Here is a 13,111-nt window from a genome sequence, read left to right as displayed (position 1 = left end):
CCCGCCGCGGGAGCGAGGGAGACGGAATCCGAGACGCAGACGCAACATACGCAGCGGGGAAATCCAAAAGAAAGACAGAAAAGTGAGACGAGTGCGGAAGATAATGCGGCCAGTAGCGGTGCTGAATCTGATTTGGTGCCAAAACATAAATCATCCTCCGTTATTTGGAGGTATTTTGGATTCAATAACGATGATGTCAACCAGAGCGAGGTGTTGTGCAGGTTGTGTTCGGCGTGTATTGCAATGCGTTCAGTAGCGTTACAGCGTATGAGTCGGCGTCCACCAGACATAAAGACATTACAGACGCTATAACATACCACATTGCAAAAGTCATGTTACCCGTGTACACAGTCTAAAATGTTTGATTTGTTATTTGATGGGTGACTTTATGTTAATGTTGATGACTGGCAGTGAGGTATCATCAATAAAACTGCAGTTTCCACATTCTTTCGTATTATGATGTTTTTATTTTTCTGAAAAATATTTGGTTTTCACCGAACCCATAGTCATGTCGTATCATATCAATATCGAGATATCTGGCATGAATATCGAGATATGAAATTTTGTCCATATCGTTCAGCCCTAGTTTACACCGATAGTGTGACTATAACGAAATATTTTGGATTCCCTTTGACCTGTCTGTAGGTCAGGTTTTTTCCATGACATCTTTAAATGAGGTACCAGCCAGTTCCACCGTCCATTGGAGCGATTCGTGTGATGTTCCAGAAATCCAGAGACTCTTTGCAGACTCCAAGACCCATAGATCTCCCAGTGTGAGCTGGGTGGCGAGCTACATCGAACGACTGGTATTGAATGCTGAGCGTGGCGAAGGATCGCCTGCTTTCCCCTTCCTCACGGACGGTGAGGTAGGACAAAACAAACACTGATTCGCTTGACATTGATCGGAAAAGGGCCCCAACACCAACTTTGGGAACAGAGGGTTTTATTTTTGCCGGCTTTATTATTTTAGTTTGTTATTTTTCATTGAATGTTTTGTAAACCAATGTTGTATTTTCATTGTGCTCTTTGTTTATAATAACAGTGGCCACACAAAAAAACCTCAAACCATCGTTGCCTGTGGTTTTTTAAGTATCCGACACATAAGGGCTCTTACAAACTTAGTCTTCTGCTACTAGTCCAGTCATTAGTATTGATTGCTACTCACCTGTGCTCTGTTATTACATAGTAACAAGGGTTACACACTCTAAGGATAATATTGCTTCAAATGTTCATATACAGTCCTGTATCTTGTAAAAACTGGAATACTACTTTAGCAATCAAGTGGTGATTCTTATTTTGACCCAATAAAGATTTATCTGAAAATGACAGAACTCCCAAATCTGATACACTCTTATATAAAATGCTCCTTTCTGTGGTATATTTGTTACATTTCAATAAAACATGTTCAACACTCAGAGTTTCAGAGTTTCCACACTCACAAAGCCCATTATGATGCTTTCTAAAAACATACAAAGATTGATTCAGCCCACAATGCCCAAGTCTCAACCTAAAGATCATTTGTGGGTTGTCAAGTAGGAGTCGAGACAAGTTGAGAGAGAAAGTAATATTATTTTGAAGCTTCATTTGGTCATCACTAAAAATTAGCCACTTCATTTAGTCCCACGAGCACGCTAACTCTGGTAATCATCCATAACACGCCATGTTTTTACTTTGAGAGTCTCTGAATAAGATATTGTTATTGTTTTTTTATCGCTTTGTACCGCTTTACCACGGAGGGCTAACTATGGATGCTGTGTATTTCCGTGTCCGTCAGACTCTTACAGAAAATACAAGCCCTCTTCCGTGATTCTGCGATCCGAATTGGCTGAACAATCTGTCAATCAAGCGAGCCAGCGCTTCACTCGCGACAGAAGGCTTGTATTTACTCTTCTTTTGGGTTGTTTCTAGTGTTTTTACGATATCTAAAGTAAAAGGAAAGACTTTGGAAGACGCCGTAGAGTTTTTCACCCGCGACAGTGATGAATAATTATCAGGGATGCGACGATGGGAGGAGGGGAGCTGCTGCAGCGCTGATGACAGGAGGAGGAGGATGTTCGTCCCAGGACATGATGGTTTGCTAGCTCGGTGAGTATCTAAATACATTTTCAAAATGTTATTATATTATTATTCAATGCGTTCATGAATAAGGAGTATAGGCTCGATTTTCCAAAATAAATGTGTCATATGAATTTGTGGGGTATGTATCATATGTACAGGATATGTGATGAATACAAAGGTGATGTTATTCAACTATCACAGTTTGGTACTTACTTTCATGATGTTGATTCATAGAATTCAATAATATCCATCCATCCATCCATCCATTGTCTACCGCTTATCCTGTATTCAGGGTCACGGTGGGGCTGGAGCCGATCCCAGCTGTCAATGGGCGAAGGCAAGGTACACCCTGGACAGGACGCCAGTCTATCGCAGGGCCTACATGTAGAGACAAACAACCATTCATGCTGAATTCAATAATATGATTTATATATTACTATAAACCATCGATTTATAGTAAAGATTTACAAGTAAAGACCTGACTAAATTAGCACCCGAGTGCTAATTTACATCACTATGGTTACCTGAAAGTGGGGGTGGGGAGTAGATAGTGTGTGTTTATTTGCAGCAGAGGGGAAATCTGACAATGGGGATTTGACTCAAATAGCAGTCACTGCACCTCAATCAGAGGGTCAGTAATATAATAATAATAATATAGCTTATGATTGTTTACTATGATCTTTGACATGTGCCAAATGGAGTCTCCAAATGGCCATTTGCAACTCCGTCTGGACATTGCCCTACATAAACCACTGCTAAACAGTCATTTTTGGGTGTTTTTTTGTCTACTTTCTACCAGTTGTTGGTCAGGCTTGTGGCTAACTCGTTTCACTCAAAAATAAAAAAAAATTTAGGCGAGGCAAAAATTTGCAATTTCTCAAAGTTATGAAAAAAGTCATAGTATAGCATGTTGAATAAAAATGTTGAATGCAAATATAATAATTGCAGAATTGCAGACTGCTTGCTGTGCCACCTGACTTAATCCAACTGCACCAATACTCCATCCCACGCGTCTCGTCTGTCAAGGGTTTTTTCGGCGGGTAACACCGGGCCTGAAAAAAACTTGAAACCCTGCATAGTATAGCATGTTGAAAAAAGTAATGAAAAAAGTCATAGTATAGTATGTTGAAAAAGTCAGTTTGGTATGTCGAAAAAGTTATGAAAAAAAGTCATAGTATGATAGGCTATGTCGAAAAAAGTAATAGTATTGTATTTTAAAAAAAAGTCTTTGCAGCGCGTCGACATCAGATGAAGATCGTTTGTTTGGACCAAAAACAAAAGCATCTACCTTCTACCAGTTGTTGGTCAGGCTTGTGGCTGTGGCTTCATTCAGCTTTTAGGCCTAAATAGCAGAGCCACAGCTAACTCGCTTCACTCAAAAATAATACAAATTTAGGCGAGGCAAAAAATTGCAATTTCTTAGTTATGAAAAAGTCATAGTATAGTATGTCGAAAAAAGTCATAGTATTGTATTTTTAAGAAAAGCTCTCAGTCTTAGCAGCGCGTCGACACCAGATGAAGATCGTTTGTTTGGACCAAAAACAAAAGCATCAAATCAAGTGAACGAACACGAGGTTGTGAGTGAAGGTTCATTTCTACTAACACCACTTATTGATTCAATTAGTGTGAAAATGTGTGTTTTAAATGCTTGTTGTCTGGTTTTAAACAGCTTTGCTATGTAAGCATATGAGACACTCCAGGAAAAAGCTTTCATACACTGATCAATTCTTAAATGTTCTATTTAGCTTCCATAACACATCTTTTTTTTTTTTTTTTTACATTGAGATTTCTGCTCAACACACTAACATTTGCCATTAGATAATGCCTCGATTGCATATTTGAGAAAACGTTTAGGTTAGAAATAATTGACTTACTGGGGCGGCCGGTGGCGCAGTGGTTAGGGCAGCCGCCCCATGTACAGAGGCTCAACGTCCTTGATGCGGCGATCCGGGGTTCGACTCCCGGCCCGGGATCAGTTTCCCGCAATGTCTTCTCTCTCTCTCTCTCTCTCGCTGTTTCCACACTGTCTGTATAATAAAAGGCTTGAACGGCGCTCTAGCCGAAAAATAATCTTAAAAAAAATATAAGTAATTGACTTACTGTCAGTAATCATCTGGGGAAGTTTCATGGTGATATCTATTAGTTATTATTATTTTATTTGTATGCCTTCAAAGTGTATGTAAATAACAATCCATAACTTTAAAGTCACTTAAAGTGAGGTCATAGCGGAGGGCCCCATGAGGACTAGACCAGAAACGTGTGTGTGAGTTTAACTCTCAGTTCCTGCTTCTATATTCTTCACAAACGTGGCCTGTTGTTTACGAGGACCTTTTTCAGAACACAGTTGGCGGATTCAAGGGATCCCTCTTCTCTGGATGCATGGGGGCGACTGTGGCTCAGTTGGTAAAGCGGGTTGGCCAATGTTCGGAGGGACGGCGGTTAGATCCCCGCCCTTGTCACTGTGTCATGGTTGTTGTGTCCTTGGGCAAGACACTTCACCCAGCTTGCCTCTTGTGAATGTGTATGACTGCTGTATGTTTGAGGTGGTGGTCGGAGGGGCCGTAGGTGCAGAATGGCAGCCACGCTTCCGTCAGTCTGCCCCAGGGCAGCGGTGGCTACTATCGTAGTTTACTACCACTGGTATGACTGTGTGTGAATGAATGGAACCCGGAACCCTGTCAGAGCGCTTTGAGTGTCTTGAAAAGCGCCATATAAATCCAATCCATTATTATTATTATCAATACTAACATGGAGGGAGAAAGCTGCTGCCCAGTCAACATTGTATTAATTAAAGAGACGGTGTGTGGGAATTACTCCCATCTAGTGGTGGAATTCTATTTTGCATTCAGACAAATGACAGACTAAAGAAGCTGGAAAACCCAGAGTTAAGCCTGAAGTTCCCTCGCTAAGCCCGAATCCTGCTTCCTAGTCCAGCCTCTGTTCAGTCAGCAGTCACTCTGATCGGAAACCGATGTCTTATGTCTTATCCATGTATTTTGCCTTATTTTCCTGAAACTGCATTAAAGTACCACAGATAGGCTACATATCAGCCTGCTGTTATTATTTTAACATTGTGACCATTATTATGTTCAAAGGTGTTTTCAATGAAGTCAGTCAGAAGGGCAACATATAAAGTCATACATGTGTGGCCACTCCTTTATTGCGCTCACATAGTTCATAGCAGCACATTACAGACAGGACACTTCCTGTTCATGCCATCTCAAAATAAGAGTCCCGGATATTCCAGTATAATGTGCTCTAAAGCACACACGAAGGAAGTTTCATTCACCCAGACCATCTAGTACAGGCCGCTCAATAAAGTAGGTTACAATTCAATTCAATTCAATTTTATGTATAGTGTCAAATCACAACAGAAGTCATCTCAGGACACTGAACACATTGAGCAGGACTAGAATACGCTCAACATTTCCAGAGTCAACACAATTTCAAAGTCCCAACATCACCCAGGGTAAAGCGTTACAGCGACAGTTACACACACAAATACACAACAACCAAGTCACTGCTTGAATGGTACAATAATGACGGATTCAGTTAAGATCCGTGGTTAGTAAATGTAGACTTTTAGGCTTTGCATTCAGTCGGTCCGCCATAATTGTCTGCCACGCTCTTTTCAGCCGTATTTCCTTTTTTGCATGTAATACGCTTTATTTCCTCATACATGTCCATCAGACGCTGCAGCTGACTTGGTGAAAAGTACGCGGCCGCATGTCTAAATCAGTAAATCTGTGATCGACACCGTGGTCTACTGAAGAAAGCCGTGAACGTGCATTTATACGAATGATTCACACATGGCTTAACGAAAATACCAAAATATCACAGTATGACATACAGCAGGGCTAATGCAGCAAGCAAATCACTTGATTGGTCTGCTTCATCAACAACAGTGTTGCAATGGTGACTGACTGGTGGGCTGCAGATTAGGGCTGAACGATTTATCGTTTTCTGACCGAAATTGCGATTTCAGACAACGCGATCATGTGATCGCCAAAGCTGCGGTTTTTGCAGCGCTCCTGACTCACCCAGGATCTGTTGTCAACTATTTTACACATGCCGTCTCCCGACCATCCTGCCAAGCTCACCAATCAGACTACCCGTGAACAGGTCACGCTAACCAATCAGTAGGCCTATTAACCTGCTCCGTATTTGTAATTAGTCAGAAATTACTTCAACTGGACCAGAAGCGGAGTTAGGGGATTTAATCGCCAAGAAAAACAGCACGTCCGTCATTTGGGAGGATTTCGGGTTTGAGGCTGCAGACGTGCACCAGAAACGGGTACTGTGCAAAACCTGTCGCGCTAAAGTTGCAACATCCAGCGGAAACACAACCAATACCGGTGATATAATCTCCCGCGAGAGGGTGCATTTCACGGCAGGGGCGCTGATTACGGCACAACACCGGCACTTGAAAAATCACCACAGACATTTGCATGACGCGTGCATGACGAAAAAGTCAGGTGAAAAGTCCGGTGACTATGATGATCAGGCCGACTGTAGCAAACAGACTACAATTACAGCATCTTTTGCCAGTGTAACTCCGTATGATAAGAGCAGCGGAAGACACCGGAAAGACGGATTTAAAAACCTCCTCCGCACGCTGGACAGATATACGATTCCCTCCCGCACCGACTTCTAACAGGTTGCCGTCCCACAGCTATACGCGGAGTGTAAAGAAAAAGTGGTAAGCCATAAATGAATGACCCACCTATTTTAATGTCTGACATATTTTTTAGAAGGGTCATTTTATTTCAATAACAGTTTTTGTATTTGATTTACAATTAAATTATTACAGTTAAGGATTTTTGCACATTTTAAGACAGTCAAAGATGGCTCTTTTAGTTCATTTGTAATAACTGCCATTGGTCAAGGACTTTAAAGAATGAACATGCATGTTTCTTGTTAATAAATTCATTTGGAAGCAATTTTTAACTTTAGTCCTTGCATTAGAGTAATAGCATTCAATGTTTTAATGTTACTGTACATTGTGAATATTGCAATGAAGCTTGATTTGAAGGAAATCGTGAATCAAATCGAAATCGCAATATCTGTCAGAAAAATCGCAATTAGATCTTTTCCCAAAATCGTTCAGCCCTACTGCAGATTGTAGAAACAGTTCGAGTCGAGAGAGAGCTGGATTTCATTTCATGTGGTGTTTAACAAAATAATCGTTGAGTTGAGAAGTTTGACTTATCTGCAATTAGGCACATTGACCAGACACGGTCCAGCCAGATACGAGGTTTCACCGAGTCTTGTTTACAAACTGAGCAGCTGAAACATCTATCCTGTGTGAAATCTCATGTGTCTCTTTACACTTTGAAGATATATGAATTGTTTCTTACAAACTGAGCAGCTGAAAGGTTTCTATCCTGTATGAGTTCTCATGTGATTTTTTAAGCTTGCGCTGTGCGTGAAAGATTTCTTACAAACTGAGCAGCTGAAAGGTTTCTCTCCTGTATGAGTTCTCATGTGTGTCTTTAGGCTTCCTCCCTGCGTGAACGTTTTCTTACAAACTAAGCAGCTGAAAGGTTTTTCTCCTGTATGAGTTCTTATGTGTGCCTTTAAATTTCTACCTTCTGTAAAAGTTTTCTGACAAACTGAGCAGCTGAAAGGTTTGTCTCCTGTATGAGTTCTCATGTGTCTCTTTAAGCTTCCTCCCTGCGTGAAAGTTTTCTTACAAGCTAAGCAGCTGAAAGGTTTTTCTCCTGTATGAGTTCTCATGTGTGTTTTTAAACTTCCACCTCCTGTCAAGGTTTTCTGACAAACTGAGCAGCTGAAAGGTTTGTCTCCTGTATGAGTTCTCATGTGTCTCTTTAAGCTTCCTCCCAGCATAAAAGATTTCTTACAAACTGAACAGCTGAAAGGTTTTTCTCCTGTGTGAGTTCTCATGTGTCTTCATATATTGTCTATTGTCAAATGTTTTCCCACATACGGAGCAATTGAAAGGTTTCTCACCAGTACTACATCTAGAATCACTGTCGGGGACTTCTTCATCGGTCCAAGCCTTTAAACCTGACTGAGGTTCTCTGGTCTCCTGCCAATCATCACTGTCATCAGTCTCAGAAGAGTCTTCAGTCATGCCATCAGTGTCTGGTTGTGGTCCCGGTCCTCCACAGTTCTCTTCACCAGATTCTGTTTTCATCTGTTCAGTTGAGCTGCTGGCTGCAGCTGAAGCCAGCCCTGAGAACTGAGGCTTCTCTTCATCATCTTCATCTTCTTCACTCTTCACAGGGACAAGAGTGACTGGGAACTTGATATCAGCCTCCTCCAGCCCTTGAAGCTGCTCTCCCTCCTGACTGATCCAGACTTCCTCCTGTTCCTCTTTGATGTGTGGGGGCTCTGGATCCTCCTGGTCCAGACTGGAGCCCCAGTCCTGCTGCTCAAAGGGAACCTCTTCTTTACACGCCATCAGCTGCTGGACGTCTGCAGGAAAACAGTAACATCACACAGAGATAGGTTAGTAAAACAGCTGAACACTTCGTCACAGGTAAAATAAAATAAATGTTAGAACCCCAAATTTGTAATTACAATAAATGTTATTTTCTAAATCAGTTTTACATGTTTGATTTGGCAAACGTGTCTGCTATAGACTGGACAAACAATTACAGTTATTATTACAATTATTATTGCTCACAGCTAGGGTTGTCACAAGAACCGATACTTCGGTACCAATTCGATGCCGACACGGAAAAAATAATTCGATACTTGCTTTTTTCTGGTAACGTCAGAACCGAATATACAACTTTTCACTCGGCGAGCCGTGTCGATTCTTGGCGGAACTGACGGGGGCAGTATACGCGTGTGAGCAGCACAGAGCAGTAAGCGGCGCTGAAGAAGAAAACTTGCCGTCTTCGTAAAAAATGGCTTCAGCAGGTGGGAGCGAAAGCACAACACGTCGGCTCGTCGACAAGACAGGTGCGAAGAGTCGCGTGTGGAAATATTTTGCATTCGAGGCGGATGAATCCGGAGCAATTCTTGATTCAAACAAGCCGACATGCAAAAAGTGCCTCATGACCATATTTATAAGCACAGTATTGTTTGTTTTTATACTGGATGGCTATAGGTCTGTTGGCAGCTGGTACTGCAATTTAAATTCTGTGCAAAAAGATCTTAAAGCACAGTGGTGTTAAATACTTGACAGTTTGAAGCAGTTTTCAATAAATTAGTGAATTTAAAAGTACATGGGTCCTGTTGTTTTTTTTTTTAAATTGTGGTATCGAATTAGTATCGAGAATCGTGGAAATTCACAGGTATTGGTATCGACTACTGAAATTCTTGTATCGTGACAACCCTACTCACAGCTACTCAATATACGGGAAATTTGGGGAAAACTAAACAGATTTCTAAACAGAATGCATGATGGGAAGTTTAACGGTCACTTTCAATTAGTGATGTTACGAGATGCGCCGAGGCTTCGAAGCGTGTGTCGAGTAATGGAGGGGGCGTTTCCACGAAGCGCGTATCGAGGCTTGCTTCATTTAGGGGAGGGGCCAAAAATGATGACGTCCGAAGCCTCGCTGCCCGGCTGTACCACGTGACTGCTTCGGAAAGTGGTTCAGAGTTTGCCGCGAGGTTTTACAGCTATATAGAACCCTCAGGCTCCATTCAAAATGTGGGATTTGAAGCAGAGTTGCGGTCAGTTGAGAGTTTGGAGAGTTTGGATACTAGAGGTTGAATAGCGTTTATATAATTTGGAGATAGTTTGGAGAGTTTAGGGAGAGAGAGAGATTTAGGAGAGTGATGATTTTACCATTTGGGGAAAATTTACACACACAGAATACATTCAAACAATTTATTATACACAAATGTGATAATTTATGTACAGAAATTATTTCATCATGGAACGGCTGGTGGCGCAGTGGTTAGGGCACCCGCCTCATGTACAGAGGCTCAACGTCCTCGACGCGGCGATCCCAGGTTCGACTACCGGTCCGGGATCAGTTTCCCCCAATCTCTTCTCCCTGTTACCACACTGTCTGTATAGAATAATATAACGGCTTGAATGATCTTTGAGTAATTATTTGGTTATCCATTTTTTGTAATTCATAGTCATTCCCAACAGACATAACAGACACAAAAATGCAATGCATCACACATTATGTGGTTCAGATACAGCTGCCTGTGATTATACACTTGGCCAGTAGGTGGTATCCTGTGCACATGAAGCTTCGAGAAATGAACCCTTTCTCAAACCAATTGGCTCAAGTGGTTCGATGTCTCATGAGGCTTCATCTCACCATCACTACTTTCAATCCAAAGGACACCGATGTTCATTCCATTGACCACAGAACCGCTTCCCATCCTCCGCAAGAGACCCAAGACCCTGTTGTTCAGAGTTCACCTGGACTCTGCTGACCCTCCTCCCTCTACCACCTCTCCCCCTCCCAAAAAAAAACCACAAATCTGTATCTTAGTACGTATCTCTGTTGTTTACTAGCTACGGGTTAACTTAGCCAGCGGGCGGATTGAAATCCTCACTGTGCCGATACTTTTCCACCGCGGTATTTTGAGAGCCGGTGTTATGCCGAGTTCTGCCTGCCCGCCGAGAACTGCATGCACCTCGCGGGAGCGCGCACAGCTGAAGGGAAACTACCGTAATGATTTCTGAAGGCGTGGCTGTGTTTTAAGCGTGGGATTTCAGATAGTTATGCTAAAACAATATTTTTTAATGTGGAAAATGAATGTGGGGTGTCATCCACACTGTCAAGGTCGATCAAATAAAGTCAGCTGGTGCTGAGAAGACCATTTGATTCCTATCATTATTTGATTTGAAGTCTCACTGAGTGTTAAGGGGTACATGCTTTATTCGGCAGAACTGATTGCTGCTGCTGAATAATGCATCAGTTATTATTTATGCTTCACTAACATTAAATGTATGAAATTCACACTGTTAAGCCAAAACAGCCTAAAATATGAGCTAAATAAAAAACCATGTGATTCAAAGATCTCCAGCAATAAAGTTACAGGGTGGATGCGTTATTCGGCAGTGCTGTACAGGTATGTGAGCTGCCGAGAAGTGCATTCCCCTGTTTTTCCAGGCTAGAAGATTCTCGTGATTGTGTCAAACATTAAAAACACCAGCAACTGGAAAATGCTTACAACAAAATTGTGTTTGTGTTCATAATAATAATAATAATAGATTTTATTTGTAAAGCGCTTACAGGTAATACAATTTATGAGAATCCTAAACTGTTTTCAGAGGAGGCTCTTCAAAACCTACAGTTCAAAAACACACCGTGAAGACCATATTGTGAGTGATTACAAGTCAGTTACATTTTATATTTTGATCTGTAGCATACATTTTCACCACAATTATTTCAAACGAAGCTTTTTCTTATCAGTTTCTATTAGGACTCCCCTCTCTTTGCCAACAATATATATCAATCATTGTAATAGCCTATATATATAGCCTAAGTACATATGCAATGATACAATAAACTCTCTAATTGGAGCATATTTATTTGTTCAGACATAAATATGATATTATCATCGTCGTCATCAGCGTTTATAATCCTGCATCCCGTAGTAATTTCAGGTATCAGGTTTTTCAAGGCCTGATAGTGGGTGTGCCGTAATTGCGAGAGTTGTGTCGTGAGGTCAATTGCCATTTTTGCTAATTAACCTGCCATCATTCTTGGATCATGGACCCTCAATTGCACGAGGATATTTTGCAGTATAAAGTTAACGGCAAATATAAAAGTGACCTTACAAGAGCAGAAAAGTCTGAAATTCGACGAAAAGCTTCAAGGTACCATGTTCTATCTGTTCATCTATCTATCTAGTTTTTGAGGAGCCATTTGTAAACCTTAAATTTAGCTAGCCTACATTTCTGGAAGCACGCCAAATCAAAGACGTTTTGTCGATGGATGCTTTTTTGGGGTTTCTAATCCTGCTTACTCAAACACTAATCTATTCATATTTAGTGATATAATGAAGTAATACAGAAATAATAAATACATTAAAACATAGCATACAAATACAGACAGATATTAATCCATAGATAAATAGACAAACACACAATTTCTTCATTGAATAAATGAAGAAATTGTGTGTTTGCAGACAAACATGCAGTACCAAACAAAACTACAGGTGTAGTCTACACCTGTAGTTTTGTTTGGTACTGCATGTGGATAACCTGTCAATAGTAAAAATCGTGGGATGACTGAGCACAATTTCCTTGTAAACTACTGTGACTGATAACATGACCATTTCATTTGAAAATGCATTTAATTAGATTAGCAGTAGGCCTACTTAATTATTAAGGGAGCCTATACATACGTTTGACCAAAAAATTAAAGTTTTGGCTTGTCACAAGTTGATCTTTGTATAATGTATCTTCTAGGAGGAGCACTCTATTACATCAAGGGATCTGGAGACGTCAAAACAAAAGTGGTTTGTGGTGTAGAGGAAGCCAATGCCATTTTTGTTGATTTTCATGATAGCCCAACAGGAGCTCACAGCGGCCAGAAAAAAACAAGGGATGCAATTTCCAAGCGTTTTCACTGGCCTGGAATGACCACGGATATAGACAAATGGGTAAGAATGCATCAAATTAGTCATGAAACAAATTCCTGTGTGATTTTATTTTTACTACTAAAGAGCTTTGTAGTACAGCTGGGATCGGCTCCAGCCCCCCTGCGACCCTGAATACAGGATAAGCGGTAGAAAATGGATGGATGGATGGAAGAGCTTTGTAGTCTGTAACATGGTCCTATATCAATGAGCTTTTGAATGACAGTTTTTCTCAGTCACTTTGGTACATTTTTCGAATCATCCTCAACATTTGCAAAACAGTAAGAGCATTTCTCAAAACAATTAGGACATGGATTACCTGCAAAAGCCAGTCTCTTGCTCAAAATCCTTAGTTCATCTCTCAAAAGTAAATATCTGTCAATGAACATGTCAGTGCTTCAGAATGACAAGTCCTTGTGTCATTGTGTTCAAACAGGTGGCAGAATGTGCAGTGTGCCAGTCAACTCAGCGGCTGATAAAACAGGAGGTTCAGTATACCCCAATAAAGGTATGATTTTTTTCTCCA

At 41.0% G+C, this 13,111-nt stretch overlaps 1 long non-coding RNA gene and 1 pseudogene across 3 annotated transcripts in view; both read right to left on the bottom strand.

Moving 5' to 3' along the window:
* Positions 1 to 13,111, bottom strand: part of LOC311032109 — a 267,939-nt gene that overhangs the window by 238,843 nt on the left and 15,985 nt on the right. The window contains exon 3 of one of the 2 annotated variants that reach the window (XR_014599157.1): positions 2,317 to 2,436. The exons of the other annotated variant lie outside the window; for it this stretch is intronic. This is a non-coding gene — a long non-coding RNA (uncharacterized lncRNA). Of the gene's footprint in view, positions 1 to 2,316; positions 2,437 to 13,111 lie in introns of those variants that run through there. 2 annotated transcript variants of the gene reach the window in all.
* On the bottom strand, positions 4,328 to 8,506 carry LOC311010557 (annotated as a pseudogene). The gene is made up of 2 exons: positions 7,836 to 8,506; positions 4,328 to 4,386 (listed from the first exon to the last, which is right to left on the bottom strand). The product of its transcript is annotated as an uncharacterized misc_RNA (transcript).

This window comes from Eutrigla gurnardus (assembly GCF_963514095.1).
Source record: "Eutrigla gurnardus genome assembly, chromosome: 1".
NCBI classification, from domain to species: domain Eukaryota; kingdom Metazoa; phylum Chordata; class Actinopteri; order Perciformes; family Triglidae; genus Eutrigla; species Eutrigla gurnardus.
The sequence above is the reverse complement of the archived record's forward strand: the minus strand, read 5'-3'. Positions and strand labels throughout refer to the sequence as shown.